At 44.9% G+C, this 10,375-nt stretch overlaps 1 pseudogene; it reads left to right on the top strand.

Annotated features, from left to right (window-relative positions):
* The first annotated feature begins 527 nt into the window (after window positions 1-527).
* On the top strand, window positions 528-9,873 carry LOC131762989 (aldo-keto reductase family 1 member B10-like; annotated as a pseudogene).
* Window positions 9,874-10,375: the final 502 nt, after the last annotated feature.

Here is a 10,375-nt window from a genome sequence, read left to right as displayed (position 1 = left end):
TACTAAAATGAGCATATATCATTTTGTTATCACAAAGCTTTTTTTTCTTTAAGGAAGTGACAAGAATCACTAAATAAATATACGAAGAGTATTAGCATCCTGTCCAGGTGGTTAACAGATAAACATATTCTTATACTTCTGTAATTTCCATGTTCTGAGGGAAAAAAATTTACAACCGTTGAGCAATTAGATAGGAACAAATTAAAATACGTGCACCTTTTTTATTTTCCATTTATTAAACTAGCAAAAGAAAATAAAAATGGATACAATCTTTAAGTGTTACTCTCATAAAATAATCCATGCATTTTGAATCAGGGAGAACTGGACACAAGGTTGCAATATTTGAAGTTCAATCACACGAATCAATATTACAAAAGGCTGAAAGAAAGGGCTTTCCTGTTCTTTCCAGGGTTGGAAATGTCTGCCCACCCCCAGCCTCTAGCTCCTCCCTCTGCAGCCAGAGTCAGCACCATTAAGCCGGGCAGAAGTCGACTAATCTGCTCCCTCACGACTATTTTGCACTCACCATGGCCACCTTTGTGGAGCTCAGTACTAAGGCCAAGATGCCCGTCTTGGGCCTGGGCACCTGGAAGGTATGTATGCAAGGATTTGGACACCTACTTCCCTCGAGGGGCTTTGGATATTTTCTCCTGTGGGTAGGGAAAGCTCAGAGGCAAGGGTTTGGAGAGGTAAATGTTGGGCCCTGGAGGCAGGACCGAGGTTGCTTTGCTTTCTCAGGGCTGATTCAGGCTGCAAAGCTCCAAGACTGGCTTTTTCCAGCAGTGGTGAGAGCTTTGCTAGCAAGTATCAAGTTTTAAGCAGTTCGGGGACTAAAAAACACACTTGCTTTCCTGGGCAATTTCTCTCTCAGCAGCCTTTCCCTCTCAACTCCCCCCCCCGGCTCTGGGACACTTAGAGGGCCCTGGGTTGGCTGCTGTGGCCTGGAGGGTTGCGAGGAGGGGCTGGGAGGGCTCAGGAGGCTCTGGCACTTCACGCTGCCTAGGGTGCATCCGGCCCGGGCAGCATCAGCACTCCCTGGGAGAGTGTAGAAAATCAGAAGCTGAGTTCCAACCAGGCTACTAAGTTGGAACCTGCTCTTTAACAATCTCCAGAGCATAGCAGAGTCTGAGACGGCTGTGACCACAGGGAGGGTGGTCCCAGAGAGAGGGGCGCCTGGGCTGGGAGTCGGGGAGCTCGGGTTCCCCAGGTGTTGCTGGAGTGAGTTAGCAAAACCCAGAAAGGCACTCCCAGTGCTCAGGGAAGCAGATTATGGGCCTCTCTTAGGATACGTTTAAAATGTCTTCCCGGGCTTCCCTGGTGGCGCAGCGGTTGAGAATCTGCCTGCCAATGCAGGGGACACGGGTTCGAGCCCTGGTCTGGGAGGATCCCACATCCCGCGGAGCAACTGGGCCCGTGAGCCATGGCCGCTGAGCCTGCGCGTCCGGAGCCTGTGCTCGGCAACAAGAGAGGCCGCGATAGTGAGAGGCCCGCGCACCGCGATGAAAAGTGGCCTCCGCTCGCCCCAAGTAGAGAAAGCCCTCGCACAGAAACGAAGACCCAACACAGCAACAATAAATAAATAAAATTAATAAACTCCTACCCCCAACATCTTAAAAAAAAAAAAAATGTCTTCCCATCACTTTCTAACTGCCTTCGCTCTCACTTCCGTCCGTGATGGCACCATCCCAACTAGTTCCAGTTCTCTGCTTACCTTCTTCTCTCTTGTCCCTCTGTTGAGTCTTTCTCCTCTGACTCTGCCCTTCTCTGCACCTGGTTTTCTCATCTCCTCTCTTGGGTTTGCAGGTCGGCTCCCTCCTAGTCCCAGGACTGGGTCATTCTCAGGAAGCTCTCTGGGATAATCTGGGCGAGCAGATTAATTCCAGCTGATTCATCCCAGCTTCTCTGGCTTGAACAGGGCTGCTTTTCTCCAAATCAGAGCTTTGACTTTGACACAGATGTGACAAATAATTGCTTCCAGATCTCCAGTGAATCTGCTCACCTCGTATAAATTTACCCAGAAAGGGGACTTCCCTGGTGACGCAGTGGTTAAGAATCTGCCTGCCAGTGCAGGGGGCATGGGTTCGAGCCCCGGTTTGGGAAGATCCCACATGCTGCGGAGCAACTAAGCCCCGTGAGCCACAACTGCCAAGCCCGCGTTCTAGAGCCCGTGCTCCACAAGAGAAATCACCGCAGTGAGAAGCCCGCGCACCGCAATCACGAGTAGCTTCAGCTCGCGGCAACTAGAGAAAGCTAGCGCACAGTGAGGAAGACCCAACGCAGCCAAAAATAGGTAAATAAATTTATTTTAAAAACCCCACTAATCTGAAAAAAAAAATAAAGCTAGATGAGCTGGGAGATTGGGATTGACATATATACACTAATATGTATAAAATGGATAACGAATAAGAACCTGCTGTATAAAAAATAAATAAAATTCAAAAATTCAAAAAAAAAGAATATAGCACTCAAAGCAGTACTGTATAAAGATATAATCAATGTGATGCCAAGTACTTGACACCATATTTATCAAAGATACCATATACTTTTGGTCTTTATTTTTGTACAATGATTACTTTTTAAAAGACAACTTAAAAGTTGGATTACTAAGTTCAACTATGCTTCATCAATATTTCTTCTTCTAGCCCTACAAAACTATGCTGGATCTACTCTAATAAATGATTTTTCACTGGAATAAATAAATAAATACATAAATAAATAAAAAGTTTACCCAAGAAATTATTTTTAGAATTTCATAATTAGATGTAAGGATTATGAAGGGAAACATTTTCAAGGTGTAGGGAAGATGTAATTCTTAAGGCTTATGTATTTACCAGTGAAGGTAAAGTAGGGTGTAGTGATTGGGAGGGGTATCCAGGGATGCTTCTTTCTTTTATTTTTATTTATTTATTTGGCTGCTTTGGGTCTTAGTTGGGGCATGCAGGTTGCGGTGCGCGGGCTCTTGGTTCTGGAGCGTGGGCTCTAGAGCGCTCGGGCTTACTTGCCCCACAGCATGTGGGATCTTAGCTCCCCAACCAGGGATGGAACCCACATCCCCTGCATTGGTAGGTGGATTCTTAACCACTGGACCACCAGGGAAGTCCCCAGGGGTGCTTCTGAATGTGTTTATTATTTCATGATGATAGAAGAGGTTTGAAAAAGATTTTGTGAAAGGTCAGTATTAAGTGCTTTTTTTTCATTGTTTGGCTTTACTAGATTAGACAGAATGTGGTATTTTTTTTTTTTTTTTTTTTTCGGTACGCGGGCCTCTCACTGTTGTGGCCTCTCCCGTCGCGGAGCACAGGCTCTGGACGCGCAGGCTCAGTGGCCATGGCTCACAGGCCCAGCCGCTCCGCGGCATGTGGGATCCTCCCTGACCGGGGCACGAACCCGTGTCCCCTGCATCGGCAGGCGGACTCTCAACCACTGCGCCACCAGGGAAGCCCAGAATGTGGTATTTTTAATGCCCTTCCTCCCTCCCTTCCTTCCTTCCCTCCCTCCTTTCTCTCTTTTCTTCCTTCCTTCCTTTTCTTTCTTTCTTCTTTTCTTTCTCCCCTTTTTTTCTTCCTTTCTCCCTTTCTTCCTCTTTCTTCCTTCCTTTCTTCCTCTTTCTTTCTTCCTTTCTCTCTTTCTCTCTCTCTTTCTTTCTTTCTTTCTGTCTTTCTTGCCTTGCAGGGGTGGGGGGGAGGAATAAACCCCATTCTTACAAGGTTTTCTATTTCTCCTTTTTCTGAAACAACAGTAATATAATGCCTTGCGTCCATTGACTCTTAGGTGTGTGCCCAGCGCTGTGCTGCAAACTTGACATTCATTGTGGCCCTTAACACGATGACATCACGAGGCAGGTGCTATTGTTATTATTCCCATTTTGTAGACTAGGTTTAGAGAAGTTAAGTAATCTGCTCAGGCCACACCCTTAGTGTGCAATGAGCCTGGATCTATGCTGTAACGACCATTTTCTCTCTCTGAAGATTCCTTTGAGTTACTCCAAAATCCAGTCTTCAGCCTGGTCATTAGAAAGAGGTTGCAGTCTCTTCCACACACCTGGAGACATTTCCCGGCTGGAGGGTGAACCTGGATTAGAAGGGAGTGGGCTTGAGCTAGGATACGACATGAGGCTATAATCATAAAGTTAATTCACTTTCCTTCCTTCTCTTTTGAAAAGTTTTCCAAAGCACGTTTTCTTCCCAGGTGTCCCCTGGAAAAGGGGACCCCAGGGAAACCTTGGTTTGGAGAAGCTGGGCTGTATAGGAGAGCCTGTTGAAGGTGGTCTGGGGATAAGAGTCTACGATGGTCTTTTCTTTTCCTTCCAGTCTACCCCAGGCAAAGTCAGAGAGGCTGTGAAGGTAGCCACTGGCGTAGGATGTCGCCACTTTGACTGTGCTTATGCCTACAAGAACGAGCATGGGGTCGGGGGAAGCCATCCAAGAGAAGATCTGAGAGAAGGTTGTGAAGCAAGAGGTGGGAGGACGGCACTTCGAGGCAGGCGGCAGTATTGGATTTGGTCAGCACCCCGAACTCCGCCAGCCTTTGCTCTAAGTACTCTGGTCATTTCCCCCAGCCGTCTTCATTTCCCCCGCTGCCTTTATAACATCCCTGGATACAAACATCCACACTCTAGCTCAGTACTGGTGTGCGGAGACGCTACTGCTAGCCTACCCATCTCGACCGGGTTTTCCCTTTGTGCGGACGGCTCCATTGAGCCACGGCAGCGCCCTTAGCATCCCCGTTCCTCATCAGTAGGCTCCATCTGCCCCGTGGCAGTTAAAAGCTAAGGCTGGGACTTCCCTGGTGGCGCAGTGGCTGGGACTCCATGCTCCAAATGCAGGGGGCTCAGGTTCGATCCTCGGTCGGGGAACTAGATCCCACATGCAAGCCACAACTAAGGAGCCCGCGTGCCGCAACTAAGAAGCCCACCTGCTGCAACTAAGACCCAGTGCAACCAAATAAATAATTTAAAAAAAAAAAAAAAAAAGCTAAGGCTGCAGTCAGAAGTGGATCCTGAAGCTCCACCTTTCAGCACTATGGTCTCAGTGGTTGTGGCCCAGACGTTCTCAGCCAGCAGGTATTTTGGAAAATGGTGGGAGCGTTTTGTATTGTCATATATGAATTTCATTTTAGTTCAGTCTAGTAAAAGGCAAGTTAACAAAATGTTATTTAAAAGGTGGGGGGGGATCGAGTGAGAGGGGGTTGAGAATCACTGAATCTGTATTATATCCAACATGCTAAAAGGCACTAGTTACAGGTACTTGGAAAGTGCATGTATCTATAGGGGGACAAATAGGCTCCACTGTATGCAGTGGTTGAGTGTGGATAAACTCCTTACAGAGCCATCACTTGGAGCCCATGGGCTTGGACACGTGGGAGAGCAGAGAGAGGACCACCTGCTTCCAAAGGCTTAAGAACTTAAAAGCTGGTCGCAATTCCTCACTTCAGAAAGCCTACGGCGGAGGAAGAGAAAGGTACATGCAAACAAACAGTGAATCCATGCCCGAATACGCTATGCAATGTAAGAGATACATAGAACACCAGGAGAGTTGAAAAGATAACTTGCCCTGGACACTTAAGAGGGGTCATTGACTTCCTGAGCAACCTGGTGACCTTGGATCCCTGGATTGTTCATCTTAACCAACGGTGCTGTAAACAGCATGCCCCTGGGTTAGATCAGGGTGAAGGTCCAAAAGCAGGGAGAGCGAGTATGATATGGCCCCTTCTTTGTCCAGTGCTGATACCTCAATGCTGTGCTCTCTGCAGTTGTGGCCCACCTTCTTGGAGAAGCATCTAGTCAGGGAAGCCTGTCAGAAGCCCCTCAAATATTTGAAACTGGACTATCTGGACCTCTATTTTATTCACTGGCCACAGGGATTACAGGCTGAAGCTACTCCCTGCCCCAATCTCTAGTTCCCAAGCAGGTGCTGGAAAATAGCACCTTCGCTAGGGCTGGGGGCCAGGGAGCTGGGGGCCGGAGACCAGGGGGAGCCAAAGCAGGAGGTCTTGCACTTCAGGACTTCATGGGAAGGTTGTCAGGATGAGACGGTGGAGCAGAAAGGCACTGGCCTGAAAGGGAGGCCGAGTCCGTGTACAGCTGTGGAGGTGACCACATGCCTTGGTTTCCTGTGTTATGTCTGAGAGGACTATGATTTCTGGCAGCCCAGGCAAACCGCAACTGCCACATCACCTTGGTCCTGATTCCATGCTGAGGGTTCCCCTCCCAGGGCAGCTCTTACATAATAATTTTTCAGGACTCAACCTTCTCATTAACCAAAGCACTGGAAATGCCATTTTGGAGAAAAGCCCAAGTATGGTCGTGCCCAAGTATGGCAGCCAGTCCTCAGTGAAGAAACAGAGCTCATTGCCTGGGGCTCTGCAGCTGCCTGTGCCTGAGAGGCTGAGGGACATGAATTCCCAGCTCTCTCACCTGGGTTTGCATGTATTGATTAGCTAAGTAACCTAGTGTTGGTTATGTAACTCCTCCAAGCCTCAGTTGCTCCTGCCTCTTAAAAAAAAATCTTCTAATAGATACTAATAATATATATCTTTTAGGACATGGTCATTTAAGTATTAAGATAGCTGACACATACGGAGTACAGGAAGTCACAGCTTATTTAATTACTGGCATCATCCTCATTTGCAAATGAGGACACTGAGACGTAGAGATTGGTGACTTTTTCAGATCACGTATGGTGTGACACAGAGCGGTGTCTCTGTCTCAAAGATACGGCCACTGAAACCTTTAACACGGTGCTCAGCACACAGTAAATATACACATCAGGGGAGAGAAGTGTCCTGCTTCTCAGATCAAATAATGACCCATTCCACCTAACTCGTACTCAAAACTGAATTAAGGAATGGAAGTCTTTCTCTGGTCATTTTTTTCTGAAACTGTTGTTATCTCTTGCCAATGCTAGGAGAGAACAAAGTGAATGAGCAAATTGCAAATGAATAGTGACAAAAACTCCGAGAGCTCATTGTGTCGTTTTGCCAGCTTTCAGTTTGGGGGCACATGTAATTATGAGTTTGTGTTGTCTTTTACAGGTTGAACACGTATTAAGCCTAACCTCTCTGAAAGTCTTAGAATTGTTATAATTAAGTGAAATATAACTTTTCTGTGGGTTGTTTGTTCAAAGCTATTTATTTATAAGCACAGCATTCTTGTGGCTTTGAATTTTAACAAGTAACAGTAAGAAAATTTAGGCAGCAAAATTGACTTGATGATGGAGGGAAAGGGTTTTGAGGCAGAGAAGCCATCATTTCATGATGGCAAGGTGAGCAACCCTGTAAATGTATTTGAAGGGAATTGTCTTTGGCAAGTAAATCATTAAATCTGCCTTCTAACAGCAGAAAGGCTGTTAAAAGGAAGTACGGAGAAAACTCCCTGGATTTCTATGTGTGAATTTTTAAGACTGTTAGGAAGCTCTCTAGGTTGTATGTAAAAGGAAAACAAAAAAGGAACCGGATCAAGAGCCATACGGTAAAGATCTTCAGAATTACCATTTGATTTCCTCGACAAGAATTTATCATTTGCAGTTAGGTTCTGTAAGTCAAAATTAGCAATAATAAAAGAGCAGGGACTTCCCTGGCAGTCCAGTGGTTAAGATTCCCTGCTTCCACTGCAGGGAGTAAGGGTTCAGTCCCTGGTCGGGGAACTAAAGATCCCATGTGCCGTGTGGTACGACCAAAAAAAAAAAAAAAAAAAAAAAGCAATGAGCCATACTAAATAATAACCTATTGGCAATATCATATCTCATGAGCAAGAGACTATACGTGGAAGTAAATCAAATAGTCTTGGGAAAATCTTATGAAGACCTCTATTTGTCATACATTCTGTTATCTTGAGCATATAATTAAATATAAATCCATGATAAATATGACAGAACATCACTGCTGTAAAAGCCATGAGCTGTCTGAGCCCACATACTCAAAAGTGGGTTCAAACTACAAGTTGAAAAATGCTGTTTTTTCTTATTTCTACATATTCATTTTTACCTTAATGACCACACAAGTCATTATCCAAGTACATAGTCTTAAATACTTGTTTGATATGTTCACTAAAATAAATATATTAAGCCTGGATCTTCAAGGAAACATATTACTTTCTTTTTGCTAGTGACAAAATTGTAGCCACAAAAAGAAGTGCAAATTCTGGTGCTTAACTATATTTTTTTAAAAAGGCAACATATTTATTTTCCTACCATGAACAAACTCCTGTAAGAGAAATATTTCATGATGATGATTTAATGAATGATATAATGGTTTATGTGCATTATATGGACTCAACTCAATGAATGTTTTATTCCTGAGAATGAAAATTGTGGCAAAACCTACAACATAGCCTAAGGTTTCAGTAGACTCAGATTTTGCACTAAATTTGACGAGAAGGCTCTGTCATATATATTACCCTGGTAAAACACGACCTCTGAAATATCTTAGGAATTGTTCTTTGTGGGATATGTAGACTAACACACTCTAGTGTTGGTTCCACAAGAGTTTTTGCCCTCATTCGTAACGATAATATTCATTGTGGCAACTATGTCATTGTTCTCTGTAAAAAGTACCCTGATTTTCACAGTGCTGTATCCTTAGAATGGATTTGAGAATGACTGCTAAATGAAAGATTTTGAGGGCGTGAAAAGATTTTGATGACCAAGGTCAGAGGATCCAAGATGAAAAGGCAGGACTGAAGCAACTGATGTTTATGTGGACCCACAACCAGTTCAATAGAAACCTCCTTGAACACCCTGAAGCAGATGGGAGAAAAAAAGTGTAATGATGTCAAGATGTATCATACACCTCCCTATACCTGCTCTATGCTACACAGAAACTGTTACATTGTGTCATTGCCCAACTCAGTTGTTTCGGGGACCTTGTGATCTCATTGCCCAACTCAGTTGTTTCGGGGACCTTGTGATCTCATCAATTGTAAACATTTTTGCCCAGTTCGAAGACCAACATCATGTACCCCTAGTGGACCTCTATGCATTAAAATCACCTGGGGAGTTTTAAAGATCCCAATGCTGAGGCCACATCCTACACCAATTTGATAAGAAACTCTGGGGGTAGGATCTGGGCATCAGTATATTTTAAAGCTGTCAGGTGATTCCAAATTGCAGCCACATTTGAGAACCACTGGCTGAAGTGTCCCCTGAACACCTCATGCTTATCCCCACCTCAAAGCCTTTCCTCCTGCTTTCCTCTCTATCCATGGGCTGAATGGAAAATTCCCCTTCACGCTTTGGTTAATCCTTATGACGGTGGATCCTGTACCAGGCACTCCTGTCCCAGAGAGGACTAAGCCAAGCCAGGATCCCTGGGGTCCCTCTAGCACTGCCCAAAGGTGCCCCTTTCTATGACAGGCCATGGAGGAACTGGTGGACGAGGGGCTGGTGAAAAACACTGGGATCTCCAACTTCAACCACTTCCAGATCGAAAGGCTCTTGAACAAACCTAGACTGAAATACAAACCAGTGCTTACCAAGTAAATTCTGTTTAGTAAAGGGTAAGGGTCCTGCGCTATTACTTCTTAAACATCTGGAGGCAAGTTCAATACTTTGCACTGAGTCTCATTTGAAGGTCAGTCATCAGGTGCTTTGTTGGTCATGTGAGACAGCTCTTGGGGTCTGGTTTAGCCAGGCTAGCAGTGGGCAGTGTTAGGCTTTTGCTTGACAGTCTTTTTTTGTGTGTGTAGAACTCCCTATGAGCAGCTCAAAAAGCAGGTGGTCGGTCTTTCCTAGTGATGAGAATTGTTCGCTTTTACAGATTGAGTGTCACCCATACCTCAGGCAGGAGAAATTGATCCAGTACTGCTAGTCCAAGGGCATCATTGTTATGGCTTACAGCCCTCTGGGCTCTCCAGATAGACCTGGGCGAGGCATTTGACCTTTCTCTTGACATTCTTTAAGAAGAGCCATCAGATGGCTAGTGGGAAGCTGCTGCATAGCACAGGGAGATCAGCTCGGTGCTTTGTGACCACCTAGAGGGGTGGGATAGGGAGGGTGGGAGGGAGTCGCAAGAGGGAGGAGATATGGGGATGTATGTATATGTATATGTATAGCTGATTCACTTTGTTGTACAGCAGAAACTAACAACACTATACTCCAATAAAGAGTATAAAATTATACTCCAATTATACTCCAATAAAGATTATTGGAAAAAATAATACTCCCCAAAATTATACTCCAATAAAGATATATATATATATTTTTTAAAGCCATCAGAAAGAAAAATGCATGTAATGCAATGTGCCTGGCATACTCAAACAGTGGGGAAAATATGGTAACTTTAAAAAAATACAGCAACATGCCTGACCATCTGGAATTACTCCGGTTCAGCCACCCAGCACTGGATCAACCTTTGCAAAAATACTGACGCTTCAAAGCCC

The sequence above is a fragment of the Kogia breviceps genome, chromosome 9 (genome assembly GCF_026419965.1).
Source record: "Kogia breviceps isolate mKogBre1 chromosome 9, mKogBre1 haplotype 1, whole genome shotgun sequence".
Lineage (NCBI taxonomy): Eukaryota > Metazoa > Chordata > Mammalia > Artiodactyla > Physeteridae > Kogia > Kogia breviceps.
The sequence above is the reverse complement of the archived record's forward strand: the minus strand, read 5'-3'. Positions and strand labels throughout refer to the sequence as shown.